Consider the following 19270-nt stretch of genomic DNA (forward strand, 5'->3'; position numbering starts at 1 on the left):
AATTCCATCCAAGTACAACAGGTTTCTTGGGGTTATCAACAGAGAATCATAGAAAATCTATACTATTGCCATTTCCTCTGGGCATCTAAGAACAGGAACTCATGTTACCAAAGAGTCCTTATGCAGCATGTATGTCCCTTAGAGTTGTACTTCATTTTAACCATAGCATGGGTCACTTATGAGAAAATGTGTGCTATGGAATATCTCATTGGCCCATAAAACGAAAGTTGCATTGTTGGGGAAGCCCAACCCAATCTACAATTTACCTCTTACGTATGCATTAATAGATGAGTTATCAGGATCTGCTGAGCTCTGTGAGCCCCAAGAGCTTCATGAGTCCAATTTTGTTTCCCTCCTCAATAAATGAGAGAATATCAATTGACTGGAGAGGTTCTTGTGGAGTCATCAAAGCTGCTCTAATTCCAAAGAGCAAAGATCATGTTCAACCCAGAAGGAACAGCAACCTAAGCACGTGGTAAAAGCCTCAATGATCCTGGTTGACTTTTTATTGGTTATTTATTTGTTTACATGTCAAATGTTGTCCACCTTCCTTATTTCCCCTCCAAAAACCCCATCCAATTCCCTTTGCCCTGCTTCTATGATAGTGCTCCCCCACACACCCACCCTTGTCCCTGCCCTGGAATTCACCTACAATGGGGAATTGAGCCTTTACATGACCAAGGGCCTCTCCTCCCATTGATGGCTGACAAGGCCATCCTCTGATACATATGCAGCTAGAGCCATGGGTCTCTACACGTGTACTCCTTCATTGGTGATTTAGTCCCTGGGATCTCTTGGGGGTGGGGGGGAGAGGTCTGGTTGGTTGATAGTGTTGTTCTTCCTATGAGCTTGCAAAGCCCTTCAGCTTGACTTTTAACTATGCTATTCTAATACTCAGTAGGATCTCTTAAGTGACTGAATACTCTAACCATGGACATTTATTTATCTAACTTGACTCTAAGGACATTGGTTAGAGGCTTTATCAGTAAAATGTGCATGACTGTAAAGAAAAGGTTCAGAACTATAAGTAAAGAGCATATTAATTTATTAGGCCACAATGATATGAGTTAGTCAGACTGGGGCAATATTACATGTAAAACTGACAATGATTGAGACGAGACATCACTACAGTAAAATGACACAAAGGGTGATATGTGTTACTATATATGGAGGAATCCAGGATAGTTTTCTATAAGATACAGCACAGGTTATCTTTATTCAAAATAGGGACTCATCAACAATCATGAATCTAGCATGAAAAAATTAGACGTGGTATCAGAAACAGATTCCTTCAGTTCATCCTTCCATCTTTCCTGATGAGGTTTCTTTTCTTATTTTTTTATTTCTTTAATATTTTTTATTACGTATTTTTTTCAATTACATTTCCAATGCTATCCCAAAAGTCCCCCACACCCTTCCCCCACTTCCCTACCCACCCATTCCCATTTTTTGGCCCTGGCGTTCCCCTGTACTGGGGCATATAAAGTTTGCATGTCCACTGGGCCTCTCTTTCCAGTGATGCAGCTAGAGTCAAGAGCTCTGGGGTATGGTTAGTTCATAATGTTGCACCTACAGGGTTGCAGATCTCTTTAGCTCCTTGGAGAATTTCTCTAGCTCCTTCATTGGGGGCCCTGTGCTCCATCCAATAGCTGACTGTGAGCATCCACTTCCGTGTTTGCTAGGCCCCAGCCTAGTCTCACAAGAGACAGCTATATCAGGGTCCTTGCAGCAAACGCTTGCTAGTGTATGCAATGGTGTCATCGTTTGGAGGCTAATTATGGGATGGATCCCTGGATATGGCAGTCTCTAGATGGTCCATCCTTTTGTCTCAGCTCCAAACTTTGTCTCTGTAACTCCTTCCATGGGTGATTGTTTCCAATTCTAAGAAGGGGCAAAGTGTCCACACTTTGGTCTTCCTTCTTCTTCAGTTTCATGTGTTTTGCAAATTGTATCTTATATCTCGCTATACTAAGTTTCTGGGCTAATATCCACTTATCAGTCAGTACATATCATTTTAGTTTTTTGTGATTGTGTTACCACACTCAGGATGATGCCCTCCAGGTCCAACCATTTCTGAAGTCTTGCTCTTTATATAAACATCTGAGGACTCAATCATCAGTTGTTATTTATTTCCACAGTGCATATACTGGCAGTAGTGTCACTTTCAACTGCCATTGGACCTGTTTTTTTCTGTACTAGACTAAGTAGGAAGACAATTTTTCAAAACCCCGTATATAGTAAGTAATGACAGGGCTCATTAAGGGGAGAAGTCAAGTGGGTCACATAGGCGTAGTCCCTTTATTTACTTTGCTTGAACTGTCAAAGCATCCCAATGTAAAGCACTTGACGTCATCAGAGCTATTCTTTTGAAAACTGCGTATGAACATTTAAGAAAGGTTGTGTTATTTTTTGGCCCTAATAACTTTCCTTTAGTGGTGAGAATAAGGGCTACCATAGTTAGCCAGTCAGAAAGCTAACATTGCTGGGCTGGAGATATGGCTCAGAGTTTGGAAACACTAAATGCTCTTCCAGAGGTTCTGAGTTCAATTTCCAGTAATCACAATGTAGCTCACAACCATTTATAATGAAATCTGGTGCCCTCTTAGAGTGTGCAAGCATACATTCATGTAGAATACTATATACTAAATAAATAAACCTTTAAAAAAAAGAAAGCTGCCAGTGATTTATATATAGCCAGATGTTGCTCAAGTCTGGAAAATTCTATAGTCACTTATACCATTTTCGTGGTATTAGTAACTTTAGTCATGCATAGTTAACTATGTGAATCTCAAAATGATTTATCTTTAAATGAGAATATCAGACTAGTGTATTTATTGTAAGTTGTGGTTTTATAAATAGTCAGATATTCAGAACCTGTAGGATGTAAATGTATATATGTAGAATTTAGGCATGTGATTTAGAAAATTATAGAGATGTTGACAGCTAACAAGTTCTGCCTTGATCACAGTTGTTTTTCTGCAGCATTGACAATTTCTTTCTTCAGTTTGTTCTCAAAGCCTGTCAAGTGGTTGCACAGGTTCTATCCAGACAATCAACATAATTAAGAATAAATATCTTTGCATCTGTAACACCAATGTTGGATGGTAGAAGAAGAGAGAGAGAGAGACCTAGTCTTGTTGGCCAGTCTATTTAAATAATGGTGAGGACCAACTTCAGTGAGAGTGATAGATATAGAACAATACCTGAAGTGGCTCACAAGTCTCCACATATGCTTCCATTGGTTAATTAGTATATGCACATAATATAACCACAGACATAAATACCCATATGCATAAACAAAGGCCAGTTTATTGGTAGGAAGTTTTCAGTACGTTTAACTGGTGTCAGTTTAATATATATAGTAGAAAACTAGTAACTGATAGTGAGAAGAGATTTACTCTAAGTTATACCAGAGAGATGTTCCACCAAACTTTCCCAGGGAGTCAAAATTTTCTAAATTATCAGTCTCAGAAACATACTGTTCAAAAGGCTAACCAAGCGGGGAGGGGTGTTTGTAGAAGACATTTCATAACCTTAATAAGATTATTAGACACAGGTTTTTATAATAAGGGGATTACTTTTATATAGATGATGGTGACATATAAGGAGATCACATAAGAGATTATTATTTATTAATAAAGGAAACATCAATATAGAAACACTCAGTGAATATGTGGGTTCCTAACTGTAAACCCATAAGATTAACCTATCCTTAAATCCAAAATACACTTAATACCTCATATATAGTTTAATAACACAGTACACTGAGTGCTTTTTTTTTAATCTTAGGGTTTCTATTGACTAATTTTTTTCACAGCATCCTAAATTTGAAAATCAATAAATTCCACCATAGTCATCAGGTGCCACCTCAGTTACTTGGGCAGGAATCTTCTGTTCCCATCCCATTAGCATTATTTTGATCATGTCAGAAACCCCATTCAGTCAACAAGCATCTTCTCAAAATTCTTCATAGAGGAAGGATTCAGTAATCAGTTCTAATAGTCAAAATACATCAAATATTTTTTTTCTTCCCAAATATCTCTAGATCGCTTCTTCTTTGAGGACAAAGGAACATTGTCCTCAATTTCAATCCTCAATCTCATCAAACCAGTTGAAGTTGGCAGAGAAACAAGAATGAATGCATGAATGGAAAGAATGGGCTCTTTCTATTCATTGAACCTTCACTTTCACTTTCAATGGCAAGGGCTGAAGGTGCACCTCTATATAACTGATGAACTCCCAGTGTTCTCTGCCTACCCAGTGCTTGAAAGTTCTTGCTGTCTACTTGCTTGACACTAGTGATTTCAGCTTATGAAGTCCATTAAGCCAGCAGTGAAGCCATGGCTTTCTGCTGCAGACTGTGGCATTTGTTTTGCTTTCTGATTGTAGTTTGTTTGCACAATAGCAAAATACTTTGAGAAGTACTGGCTAATCCTAAGCATCTATTGCTTTTGCCCTAGATTCAGTAAAAGGGCTAAGGGAATTTACAAGACTGACTCTAAATATTTATATAGCTGTCTTTGAGTAATTTTCTCTAGTGGATCACCATTAATAAGATTAGAAAATTAAATAGTGAAATTGGAATCAAACCTAGTCTTTTATATTTGACTTATAAAAGTTTGTTTTCCTCAAGAAAAATTCCCAGAAGGATCCCATACCTTCATCTAGGGCAATAAGCTGTACAATTATAAAATAATGATAGCAGTAGTAATAATGCTAAAAATAATATCAATAAATTGCATAGCACAACTACCTCTACTCAATCCAGGGGCCCTCTACAGGGACATTTTTATCTATAACTGCAAATAGGGAGATTGCATCATAAGTGCCAACTATGCCATTCTTTCATAACTATATGTTACCTGTCCATCAAAAAGGCAGGTCTACCTTCTAGTGTTTCCTCTGGTTTATGGGAATTGTGGACTACCATCTTTCTCTGGGCAGGGTAAACATATACCACCATTGTCTGAAAAAGGTCAGATTCTTTTTGTGGAACAAGGAGGTATCTTGGAACTCTAATTACAATGGAATCAAAATGTGGGCAAATGGAAAAGACTCAGACATATAAGGGAATCTACTGATATAGAACCAACTGCTTCTTAAATGACAAACAACAAAACGAAGAAAATGGTTTTCTCTAAAAAGCATGGGAACTAGTTACCATTTGTATTGATAGATAATTTCTCAACACCTATAAGTGGATTATGACAACTACCTGATTTCTTAGACAAAGTCACAAGTGCATGTTATTTTAATTACTAAACTGATAAAGAAGTAGACAAATACTAGAAATGTACTGTAATTGGAGGCAACTAAACAAAGGTATCAGCAATGTTTAAACTACTATAGAAAAAAAAACTTCTGAATTAGAGATACTGTAAGGGATAAAGTACATTTTTGTATCGATTATTCTAGACAATTCTCCAATATATAAAACAGGTAGCTATTAACATATGTATAGTGGCTTGAGATGTAGAGAAAAACATAGAAACCAGAGAATATTTAATATTTATTAAATATTAATAATATTTAATCATGCCTATAAGGAATACCTTTAGCTTTGTCTGTGTGTGTTCATATCTACATTATCTATCATCTGTCTATCTACATCTATCTATCTATATATCTATCTATAGATGTAGATTCAATAATTACTCTGTATGACAGCTTATATTCATAAAATGATTTAAGCAGAAAATTGTAGAATAAAATATTAAATGGGAAAAGTGTTTCACTTCTCCTGAAACTTCATATGTTGCCTGAATGCTAAAGTTCTTTTATTGGTGATCGTAATGTATTTGGAGAAAAATTAACAAAAAGAAAAAGTATAGTGCTACTTAAATAGTACAAACATGAATAATTAGAGTGTTTTATTTCCTTGTCAAAATAAAAATCTCTAGCAAGAAAAGTTAGAGAGCTATGCTTTTCTTCCCATTTCAAACTTACACTGTGAAGTGACCATGAAAAGAGCTTGAGAAACACTCATTTAGAGCTTCTAAAGCAGAGAAAGTAGAACACTACATAGAAGACACATTACAATCTTTGTTTTGTAGTTTTATTTTTGAAATTTTAGTTACATTCATCCCTTCCCTTTCTCTGTCCAAATCATCCATTTACCCTCCTGCTCTCCTTCAAATTTATGAGCTCTTTTTAAAAATAAAACTAATTTTTATTGCATACAGATAATGCTCATATAATGTTGCTATGTATGTATCCTTTCATGGTTGATATTTGGCACTGGTCAGACAACTGGTGTGCTCTATTTTAGAAATGTGCTGAAAATAGACACTGGACATTTTTGTGATGGAAAATATAGACAGGAGTAAAGGACATAATGATGCTGTCTTGTACTCAAGGCATTTTGTGTCAGTGATACAAGCATGGTGTGGGCACCAAGGTCTGGTGAATTTTGGAGTTACCGAGCTTGAAAGATAGGAGTTTTATCAATAGTGAAGTACTTTGTCTATTCACACTTATTGATGGAAGTTCTATACATGTGTGTGTTACTATGATATTTCCTGGTTGACTTTAGCTATTAGCCTTCTCCCTGTTCTAATAGTCTAGACACGTTTTAATGATTCATAGTGCATCGGTCTTAAAACATGTTGATACCACTGTGAGCACGCCAAGTACATCCATTTTATGTTTATCTCTGTTTATAATCTAAAGAATTTAATATTTTAATTCCATAAACAAATTAAGAAATTCTTCCTTTAATTTAGTTTATTTTATTGATTCTAGTCATATTGTGCCTCACACCTGCAAATTTGAACATGGTTGATAAGTACTGTACCATTGAGCAAATCTCCAAACATTTAAACACACTCTGATAATAGACTTACAAAAGACACTCAATGTCATGTGAAATGTATTTGAGAATATTTCTTCCTTTAATACAGATGACAGACATGTTAAATGTGTTTATATATTATAGATACAATATATTAATATATTACAGATGTAATATATAAATTATAATGTATCTATAATCTAAGTAATATGGTTAACCTTAACCTACTAAGGTTTCAATATATTTCTGTATATTTGTTGTTCTTTTATTTTTAATTGGAAACAAGTGAATAACATAATAATTTTCCTTCCTGAAAATATTTGAGAAATAGATGAAGGAAATTTTTTTAAATACTGCCATCTATATACTGTTCATCATGATATTCTATGTTTCCTGTATATGTCGGTCATTAATAAACTTTGCTGCAAATACTACTATTTAAAATCACTGAAGCACCAGTTATATATTAGAATGAAATAACGATCAGTATCTTTTTTTGTGTGTGTTTTAAACCCAGTTCTGATTACGTCTCTGTATATTTCATTCATTATTCTGGGTTCAGATCATTCAATCCATCATACTCTGATTTCAAAAGTACCTATTAAAACATATCAAGGATATTATTATAGCAGTTCCATGGAGATAGAATTTTATGAAGCAAAATTAATTTCAAATCATAATTTCTGTATGGCACACAAAAAAGAACTTTCTTATATTTCATCCATAAGTGAACCTTTGGGAAAAAAATCAGTTATTTCAACTTTCATGCTATTTCAAAATAAATCACATTCAAATATAGGATAGCTTAAAGAAGTATATGAATAATATCAGTAGCTATGGAAATTAAATAAACCTGATAGCTTGTATTTGCTTTATTGCAGACATATTTTATGACTCAACAGCATTGCAGTCTTTTCCTAATTTTTGCTACAATGCGAGGCAAAACAACAGTTTATTGTGGCAATACTTCATACTGACCTACTTCTGTACATTGTCTTTAAGCTCTAGGGCAAAAAGATGAACATTCATGTTCTTAAATTGGATAAAAAAGCAGTTTTCACCCTGCAGCTCTTGTAGAATAAATTGTCAAATAGAGACCATCAAATACGCATAAACATATTGATTGTGAGATGATTTTAACCCTTCCCTGATTTCTGGCATGTCTTACCTCGGGTGAAGCTACATAGATATTAAATAATTGTTTTAGGGATGAATTAAAAGTTATTAAAGATTTTCAGTTTTGAGAAGCTTGATTTTCAAGATACATGAAACAAGTTTTGAGTTGTTTCTTTAAATAGTTTTAGAATAGAATGGTAAGTGTGATTTCAGGGAAGAAAAATGAAGATTGAAAAGGAAAAGAGAATAATAACCAAGTGTTATATAGAGGATAAAAAACCAAAAAATTATATACTGCTCATTATCTAAGTTTAAAAAGTAAAGAAAATGAAGGTACACATTGGTGCTGTGAAGGGAGGCAGCCAAAAGATTATTTTCATATTTCATCTTTTAGTTATTTTCTTATTATGCAAGTGAATTTCTATTTAATTGATTGCAGTCTGTTTGTCAAGAAATTTATAGGAAGAATACTTATAGAGTCCTATATATATTACAAATTATTAACTCATATATTTTTTTAATTTTTGAGATAAAAACAATGTTTAGTGTAATTTTTTAATAGCTACTGACTTCAAAACCACTCCTTTGGTGTTAAAATCATATTGTTTGATTATTTTTTTTATAAATCATTATACCTTACCTTTGTTGAAACTTTACTAAGTAAGATGACATCTTTCCCTCTAACTGGAAAATTAAGTTTAAAAGGAAAGCAATTCTTGGAGCCTAGTCATTTTTTTTTTCAGCATAGTGACTACTGTTACCATTTCCCACCTAAACTAAGGTTCCTGTTTCACTGTAGTTACGCTTATGCAAACTTAGTTAAATTCCTCAGATTATGCCATAAAATATAAACAGAAGGAACACTACCCAAATCATTCCATGAAGTCACAATTACTCTAATACCTAAACCACCAAAGGACCCAGCCAAAAAAACAGAACTTCAGAACAATTTCAATTATGAATATCGATGCAACAATACTCAATAAAATTCTTGCAAACTGAATCCAAGAACACATCAAAAATATCATTCACCACAAGCAAGTAGGCTGCATCCCAGGGACGCAAGCTTGGTTCAATATACAAAAACCCATTAATGTAATCCACTATAGAAAGTAACTAAAAAAAAAAAAAAATCACACAATGATCTCCTTAGATGCTCAAAAAGCATCTGACAAAATACAACACCCCTTCATGTTAAAAGTATCAGAGAGATCAGGAATCAATGTTCTATAGAAATTAGTTGTTCAATTTAGGCCTGTCACTGAAACTCCTTTTCCTAAGGCTCTACTCTATTTTAGTCCCTGAAGTTCTTTCAGACAGAAACAATTCTGGGTCAGAGTTTTTGACTGTGGGATGGCAACCCCATTCTTCCACTTGATGCCGTGTCCTTCTACTGGAGGTGCACACTACAATATCTCTTTGCCCACTGTAGGGCATATCATCTAAGGTCCCTCCTTTGAGACCTGAGAGTCTCTCACCTCCCAGGTCTCTGGTACATTCTAGAGGGTCCCCCTACCTACCTCCCAAAGTTGCCTATTTCCATTCTTTGCTGGCCTTTGGAGCTTCAGTCCTGTTCCCTCCCCCCAGCACATGATCATGCTCCCCTCTTCCCCTCTTGGTCCCATTTTTCACCCAGGTCCCTCCTTCCTTGATCATGTGTATTTGAACAATTAATTATGCTACAGGCTTAAATAAAAGTAATTGGCAGATGGATTTAATTGCTGTTTTACCAGAGCAATTACATGAATTAAGGTCTACTCCTCTGTAGGTTATATATATACCTATAGACATTTTCAAGTTGGCTTGCAATTTCAAGTTAATTGTTGAATCATAAAAAGTTACATACTTAGTTATATGTATTTTTGTGCCTTTATTGCACTCCAGAATCACAAAGCACTGTTAGAAAACTGAACTACTTTTGAAGCTGAAAATTAGATGATTTCTTTCTTACTGTCCAACTATCACATCCTAGTGGATAGTATGGACTATTTCACCTCTTAAAACAACTATCCTGAGCTTAGTGCATAGGATAGTGACCAGGTAAGTTTTCTGACCATCACTCTTTTCTGTATAATAATAGAACTGAAGATGAGCTTTGCGTTAAGACAAAACTGAATTTAAGTTAAAACACTCAACTTGGGAGGTACAGGCAAGAGTATAAGAATGCCAAGGCTGCCCATCAGTTCCTTCTGAGTTTATTATAGCCTGGCCTAAAAGAGACCTCATTAAAATAAAGAGAAAGAAGAGAGATAGGTCAATCCTTATGTGGAAAACTGGCAGCTCTTCCAGATGACCTAAGTTCATTCAAGGTATCCACATGACAGCTTAAAAGTGTATGTCACTCCATTCCTTGGAGATCTGAATCTCTGTATTGACCCCAATGGCAACAATGCATGCATATAATGATAGACACATATGCAAGGAACATAATAATGCACATATATATTTATTCCAAAATAGTAAACCCAAGCAAAAGACAATGTGAAACACTCACACGTACTAATTACATCTCCTTGGAAAGAGTTACATTTTTCTCTATAAAACATAAACAAAGTAGTTGCATCACAGTATTAAACACATTAAAGTATGAAAAAAAGACTCAAGATGTTATCTCAAAAACAACATTGAGCCTGCTAAGTCATCGAAGTCAGTATCATGAGGAAATCTTTAAGTACTAATGCTTAGTAGGAGCATAGCTGGTAAGCAGAATAAAGCAAGCAAATGCTTAAAGTCTGTAAATTGATTTTAAGACCATGAAGAAAATTGTAGAACTTTACTTAAATTTAGTATATTGTGTTAAGAAGCGAGAATCCGTGACAGCTTCCCATCCACTGAGTGTAGTATAATAACAGATAGTCACAGTTCGGTGCAGCTAAAAACACAGCATGCTTGGATAAATTTATAAAATGTTCCTGCATATAAAGCTCAGGCAACATAGTAAACCAAGGGACAGAACAGTTCTTGGTTTTTTTGTTTGTTTGTTTGTTTGTTACCTTTATATCCTGCTCCCTGCCCCTCTACCAGTCATCCCCTCCCATAATCCTTCCACTATTCCCCTTCCCCTCTCAGTGGGCGGAGGACCCTTGAGTATCCCTTTACCATGGCATATCAAGTCTCTGCTGGGTTAGGCATATCCTCTCCCACTGAGGCTAGACAAGGTATCTCAGCTAGAACAACATATCCTACATACAAGCAACAGCTTGAGATAGATCCAGATGAAGACCAAGCTGCATACTTGCTATATATGGGCAGGGAGGCACAGGTCCTGCCCAGGTGTGTTCTTTGGTTGTTGGTTCAGTCTATGAGAGCTACAAGGGTCCAAGTTAGTTGACTCTTTTGGTATTCCTATGGATTTACTAAACTTTTAGGTTCCCCCTATTCTTCCATAAGAGTTCCCAAGCTCCATCCATTGTTTCTTGATGTGGGTGTCTGTAATTATTTGAGTCAACTACTAGGTGGAGCCTCTCAGAGGACAGCAATGCTAGACTATTGTCTACAAGCATTAACAGAGTGTTATTAATAGTGACACAGATTGGTGCTTGGGTCAGAAAGATTTTAAGAGCAAGAATATCAAGGAGTTTGGTGTGAGATTGTGTCTGCTAGTAATATCAGAAACTATCACATGAAATCTCAGCAACATGACTAACCCAACATGAGTCAAGGATGACACCTATCAGCATACTAGACTGAATGGGAAAATCATGAGTTCTCAACCCTGCAAAAAGAACTATAGACAACTGAAGAAACCAGGGAGCAAGAGAAGTAGTGTTCCCAGGGAAGACGATACTGATTGCTTTTCTGCTTCTGAACAGTCAACACTTAAACATATATACTAATACACTGTATTTACTAAGAAGGCTATGTTTATTAATATACATATGCAACAACAATTACTGGAAAAGGGACTTAGATTTTCAGGAGAACAGGGAAAGCATTTGGCAGGGTTTTCAGGGAGGAAATAAAATAGAGAAACATTATAATTATATTATAATTGCAAAATTAAAATAATAAATAAAAACAGTTCACTGGATGCACTCTCCTTTCCAGATTCAAGTTGAGAGCTAGCCAGACATTCCATGGGAGGAAGAATATCAGTGTTACTTTGTTCATTAACTATCAAGTTGCATAAATTTTATTGAAGGTATGGATGGTTGAGAGTTATGGATATATAATTTATCCAGTCTTTACTCTTAGAGTAAAATATCCTAAACTAAACATAAAATACAAGTCTGAATAACCGTCATCGCAACTTGTTTGTGGAGCAGCAGTTGGAAGCTGAGAGACAAAAGTCAAGGATTATTTATACCAATATCCCCAGCTAGAAGCCAGCCTTTAGAGTTGTACATCACTCAGACAATGCCAATGAATTGTCTGGGGTTGCCAATAAAGGTAACTGTCCCACAGATTCTTACCTTGTAAAAAGAGAGAGCAAATGCTCCCCGAGACTCCTGAGCTGATTGTAGTAGAATATAATGAATTCCAGATTTAGGGCAGTTAGGAAACTGTAGGTAAAACAGAAAGTCACTAACCTACAAGCCAAGTAGATGATAAACAGTATAAATGAAGTGCAATGTAAATTAGGAATGTTTCGCTAATGATCAAGCATTCCCCAATGATGGGCATCAGTGTGATGCTGGCTCAAATCATTTAAATTACAGAGTGGAGAATTTTGCTTAGAAGTTAGCTAAAACTTCACTACAATAAGGCAATATTCAGTGGATGTTTGGGCCAAGAATATTTAGAGTTTACCCGAAAATTTTATGAAAATGATGCCAATGTGAAACTTAGATTAAAAAAAAATACTATATTACTAAGATAGGGATTGAATGTCTGTGAATTCTTTTCCTGGTGCTATCTGCAAATTGCTCTCAGAAAATCTGATTCTGTAAAAGACTGCCACTGAAAAGATCAAGCCAATTTAACCCATAATCAGACATCATAAATAAGCAATTATCCAAAAATGGTTACTCTGGAAAGTGTAAAATGAGTGTGAGGTATATCTAAAGACTTGTTAAAACGTAACTGTAGTGGCTATTTCTGGTTTTCAACTTGCCTATATTTGGAATGAACAATAATCCAGAATTGGAAGACTCACCAGTGATCCTAATCTGGGGGTTGAGGCAAGTTTCTGACCTGGATCTTGGCATGGAGTTCTTGAGGCATAGTGGCTATGATTCCAGAAGATTAAGGCTGGGATACCTCTGAGTTCAAGGTCATCTGGGATTATAGGCATGGTGGCACACACCTTTAATCTGGGCTATATCTTCTGCTGTTGACCTGCATAAGGACATTGGAAGAATTAAGATTTACACTTTATCTCTTCTCTTGCTTCCCTTGTGAGACTGAGCAACTGCTAAATCCTTGGACTTCCATTTACAGCTGCTGCTGAACATTGTTGGGAGTTGGACTACAGACTGTAAGTCATCAATAAATTCCTTTACTATATAGAGATCACCCATAATTTCTGTGACTCTAGAGAACCCTAACTAATACAATAGGTTTAAATTTTCTATCTTCATGAATTGTAAGAAGTGCGAAGAGTGCCAAAGGCAAAGAAGAAAACCATCCTCAAGAACTTTGAAATCAGACATTGTAATTTATGCATGTAAATCCAAACTGAAGTTTAGGAAGAAAGACTGTTGCAAACTGCACGACATACTGACAAATGCAGAACAATTGAGTTCAGCATGGAGGTTCTATTTTTAAAAAGCAAGGAAGAAAAGAAAACTACAATTCTGCAAAACTTTAAGCATATTATAAAAATACTCTACTAAAATTATGATCTATAAAATAATTAAAAGACCAAGAATGTAAAAGAAAAGCAATACTAAATAAACACAATGAAATATTAGAAGACGCGAAAGGCAATTAAAAACATGTATGGGAGACAAATTCTCAAATCTGATGAAAAGCAGTAATACTTTTGTTGGTCCCTTAAGAGACATAGAAAGAACAAGCTACAGAATGTTCATACCCAGAAAGAACATATTAAAGTTGAAAACAGAAAGAGAAAATAAATTAACACATAAATACTGACAGAATAGAAAATCATTAAAACTAAATTCAATATCGATATTTCAATATTGAAAAATAAATTGATAGAACAGCTATTCAGAATATTACATGAAAAATATAAGATCTTACAAGATGGTGTTTTAGACAGAATTCACCCAACATTATAAAATATTCCTCCTTCTGTGACAGACTATACTTAGTGCAAAAAGGCTTCAATATAGTAAAATCTTCATAATTAATATGATGTTCTGATTATAGCAGAATAAAAGTAGAACACAATAACAAAATCAAATTTTGGAAACGGTTACCAAAATGGATATTGAATATTGTGTTACTAACTAGCCACAGGTTCATAGAGACACAAAATAAAATAAAAGTACTTTGTGACTAATTAAAATAAAACTACAATTCAAGAGTATGCATTAATGGAATTACTTAATTAATGGAATTACTTAATTGATTCAAGCAATTACATTTAATAAGAAATAATCTCCATTTTAAAGTACCAAAATATTCCCATTTAAAAAATATCAAAATGTAAATATATTTAACACAGGGTAAGAAATAGGAAATAGAGATCAGATATTAACATTAGCATAATAAACCAAAGAAAAATTGACCAAAATTTAAAGTTGATGAAAAAAATAGGTAAAATTGATGGAAATATTGACAGAGTAATGACAAAAATGAGAAATGATTCCAATTGCTAAAGACAGGCATCTACAGGTCATTGTTACTCAGTTTTGTGTGAACATGTCTAAGAGATCACTTTGAGTAGATAAAAACTAGTAAACTGAAAGTGTATTGATTGGGCAAACTGACTGATAAATACATTTTAACAAACTTTACAGATAAGTGACAATTAGATTCAATAATAATATTAAGAATTCTGTGGGGGGCACTTCAGCTAATGTCATCGCTGTGGGGTCCTGGGGCCTCTTGCTTTCCTGGCATCTGGGACTTTCTGGTTGCTATCTCCTGTTTCCCATACCGCATTGCTACATACCTCTGTTCAACTTCCTGGCCATCTGTATATTTACTCCATCTCTTTCCGTTCATGATTCTTCCCCTTTTTTCTAATTCCCCTCTTCTCTTCCTCCCAAGTCCCTCCCAACCTTGATTATATTGTTCCCTCTTCTAAGTAGGACTGAAGAATTCACTCTTTGGTCTTCCTTCCTATTGAGCTTCATGTGGTCCATGAGTTGTATCATGGGTATTCTATGCTCTTTGCCTAATATTCATTTATCAGTAAGTATATACCATACATGTTCTTTTGTGACTGAGTTATCTCACTCAGGATGATATTTTCTAGATCCATCCATTTCCTTGTGAATTTTGTGAAGTCATTGTTTTTAGTAGCTGAGGAGTACTCCGTTGGGTAAATGTACCACATTTTCTATAATCATCTTCTGTTGAGGAACATCTGGGTTATTTGTAGCTTCTGGCTATTATAAATATGGCTTCTATGAACATAGTGGATTATGTGTCCTTATTACATGTTGGAGTATCTTCTGGGTATATGCCCAGGAGTGGTATAGTTGGGTCCTTGGGTAGTACTATGTCCAATTTTCTGAGGAACTGTCAGATTGATTCCTGGAGTGGTTGTACAAGCTTGCAATCCCACCAGCAATGGAGGAGTGTTCTTTTTTCTCCACATCCTCATCAGCATCAGCTGTCACCTGAGTTTTTGATCTTAGCCATTCTGACTGGTATGAAGTAGAATCACTGGTGTGAGGTCAAAGGGGAAGGAGAAGCTGCAGAGACCATATTAAGAGGTTAGGCATCCCCCCACCCCCAGCTGAAGAATAAGGACACCCATCCATCTTCAAATTTTTAAGCCAGAATTATTCCTGTCTAAAGGAAATATAGGAGCAAAGAGTAGAACAGAGGCTGAAGAAAAGGCCAACTAGAGACTGCCCCACCTAGGGATCCATCCCACATGCAGACACCAAACCCAGACACTATTGATGATGCCAAGAATTGCTGGCTGACAAGAGCCTGATATGGCTGTACCTTGAGAGGCTCTGCCAGATCCTGACCAATACAGAGGCAGATGCTCGAAAGCAACCATTGGACTGAGCACAGGGACACCAATGGAGGAGTTAGCGGAAGGACTGAAGAAGCTGAAGGGGCCTTAATGGGCATCAGTGAGAGGGGAGGCTCTTGGTACTGTGAAGGCTTGATGCTCCAGTGTAGAGGAATGCTAGGGCAGTGAGGCAGGAGTGGGTGGGGGATGGGGAGCACCCTCATAAAAGCAGGGGAATAGGATGGAAGTTTGCAGAAGGTAAACCAGGAACATTTGAAATGTAAACAAATAAAATATTAAAAGAAGAAAAAAACCTGTGAAGACAGAACAAAAACAGAAACAAAAACAAACCAAAAACCAAAAACCAAAAACCAAAAACCAAAAAACTATCTTCAAGGATTATTTTTAAACTCTGAGAGAGGAAAAAGCCACAATTCATTCCCCAAATCTGATGAAAGAAAGAAAAACTTGCTGGAAGAAAGGAGAAGTTCTTGAATTATATGTAAACAATTTTACTCTACAACATTGAAATTGACATAGAGACCAGGATCCTAGGATTTTTGTTAAGATGTAATGTTGGTGAATACGGAAAACTAAATACTTTACACCATTTCAGTAAGAAAGAAACAACAGTAGATAAGCAAACACAAAATTTAAGACTGTTTCCTGTTTTCAAAAAACTAGGTTAATTATTAACTGTGAAATGGTCTGTGTTTGATGAAGTCACTTATGGGATCCTGTAATGAGCCTCATGATTTAAGGGTTTCAGAGGGAAAATAAGAGACACTTAGACTGAAAACCAAGATTGTATTTCAAGATGACATGGGCTTGTAAGAAAAATCAGAGAGTCACACACATAGTAACAGCAACAAACTGTAGTTCGAGTAGATGAGCTCAGGAGCTTTCTGAATGAATTGGCATGCAGTTACCCTTCTTAAGATTTTGAAAAATCTGAAGGATAAACTGAAGAGACAATTTATTGACATTATTTTTGAGACACTCAAATAAACTAAGGTGATTAAATTCATTGCAGATTTCAAAGGAAAGAGAGCACATATTCATCACTGCATTCTTTTAGAAATGCCAAACAAAACAAGATTTATATCAACAACCTTAAAACAAACTGCAGAGATTCTACTTGTATTTCAAATGTGTGTATGTATATACAAAGCTGCAGTGACCACTACTATGTGTATCTGATGTAAGGGACAGGCTTGTTAATCTATTAATACAATTAAGAATACATCACCAATCTGTAACACCCATGCTTAGATTCTCATCAAGGAGGCCAAAATCCTCAATAGCCCAGACTCTTCAGTTGACACTACTGAAATAACTAGCTATCTATATGTGAAGGGCTGACTTTGACCTCCTTTTCTGCACATAAATATATTCAGATAAACTGTACATGGATGAAATAAGATGTAAGACTTAAAAACACAAAGATTTTTAAGAAAACAATTTTTCTTGTTTATAAAGCTCATTTAAGGTCCTCCTTACTTAGCTATGTTCCCACTACTTCAGAAAATGTAAAAGACTGTATATCATCTACAATATTAAGAAATTAAAAACCTACAGAAAATAGGTAGAAATAATTAACAACCATTAAAGGTTATCTTAATAATTGTATATGCTTCCGACTAACTTTGTTAGGAAGAGATTTAATTTTGGTCTGATTAAAACTTTAAGTAAATCCAGGGAGATTAAAACACACATAGAGGCCACGGGACAGGGGATCTAGGAACTGTAATGCAGAAAGAGATGATACTAAAGAATGAAGCAAAGCATGGGCTATGTAAATCAGTGAAGGAGGTATGTTGTTTTTGTAATTTACCACATATCTATTTTGATGAAAAAGATTTAAATCAGCAGGAAACCTTATCTCAGAGAAGGGTAATGAGCAAAGTAAAGGCTTTGTGGCTTCCATGTGAGGATCATGACTACAGTTGGGGCTTACACAGTTAATAGAGTAGTGCATTAGTTAGCCTTGTTTATCTCAGCAAGGAATTGAGGTTTTCCTTTAGGTGATGGAATGTCATCTCTGTTTTCAAGGGAAGAAAATTGTGCTGTGGATGAATTCAATATCACACTCAGCAGAGTCTCTTTAGTGTCTGATGACTCTTCTGTTTGCGATTCTATTGTAAACATTTGACATATATGGATATAAATCCCCATGTGGCCTTAGAGGAACATGCAGTTCACGTATTCAAAAATAAAAGAAAGAAAGTGATGTGAGTTATACTTTATCTGTTTTTAATGTTTAAATATAAAATCAATGCTAAGAACCATTTTTCCTCTCAATGTTTAGTATTGAATTCTAGTACATGTATTTTAGTGTATGTAGTTTCTTAAAATGCTTTCACTCTGCATCACCAGCAACACTCTGAGTCAGTAACTCTTGTTTAACGCTTTACATTATTTGGGAATTCCACATTTCCAAAAACAAAAAAAAACATGTGAATGGAACAAATGTTAAAAAAAATAAATTGTTTTTCTTTTTTCATTATCTTACATTGGTTATCTTCACTAGGCATTCCCATATTTCAAAAGAAATATCTAGTTCTAGAGTAAATATTGCTATTTCAAGTCCTATAAATTTAGATTTTGCTAATTTATTCTGGCTAACTGCATTTTAATATGATACAGTATAGGAAGGGTAACCAACATAGACCTCAATAAGTACTTACTATATATTATCATCCAATCCACATAACTGCAAACTGTTTATGACCTTTTTTTTAGTACTTGAGGTGCAAATAGCACATTTCTTAAATCAGATGTTCAATAACATACCAAAGGCTATTTGAATATTTCTTAAGAAGTATACAACATCAGTTGCATCATTAGAAATAAGATTATTAGTTAATTGAGATCAAATAGTACACTATCACCAATGTGGAGGCCTGAAATTCAATAGATACACATGGAGAATCAACTCTTTTGTACCCGTGACCTTAAAAGTAATAAAACCTGCTACTTCTTCTAAGATGATACATGAGTTTTTTTTAAATCAATATACTATTTAAATAGAAAGTTTCTTTATTTCTGTTCAAAATAGAAGTTTTGCCAGAGAGTTCAATTCTCTCTGATCTGCGAAAATATGTCTAAACCTCCAGGCAAGTGACACAATTGTGAGCTCAGCCACCTACAATCTTCTCCTATCCTTTATCTCTTGCTGGCCTGAATAAAGCCCCCTGCATCTTGAATTTATGAAATTCCTAGGCAAATGGATGGACCTGGAGGGCATCATCCTGAGTGAGGTAACACAATCACAAAGGAACTCACACAATATATACTCACTGATAAGTGGATATTAGCCCAAA

The sequence above is a fragment of the Mus musculus genome, chromosome 3 (genome assembly GCF_000001635.26).
Source record: "Mus musculus strain C57BL/6J chromosome 3, GRCm38.p6 C57BL/6J".
NCBI classification, from domain to species: domain Eukaryota; kingdom Metazoa; phylum Chordata; class Mammalia; order Rodentia; family Muridae; genus Mus; species Mus musculus.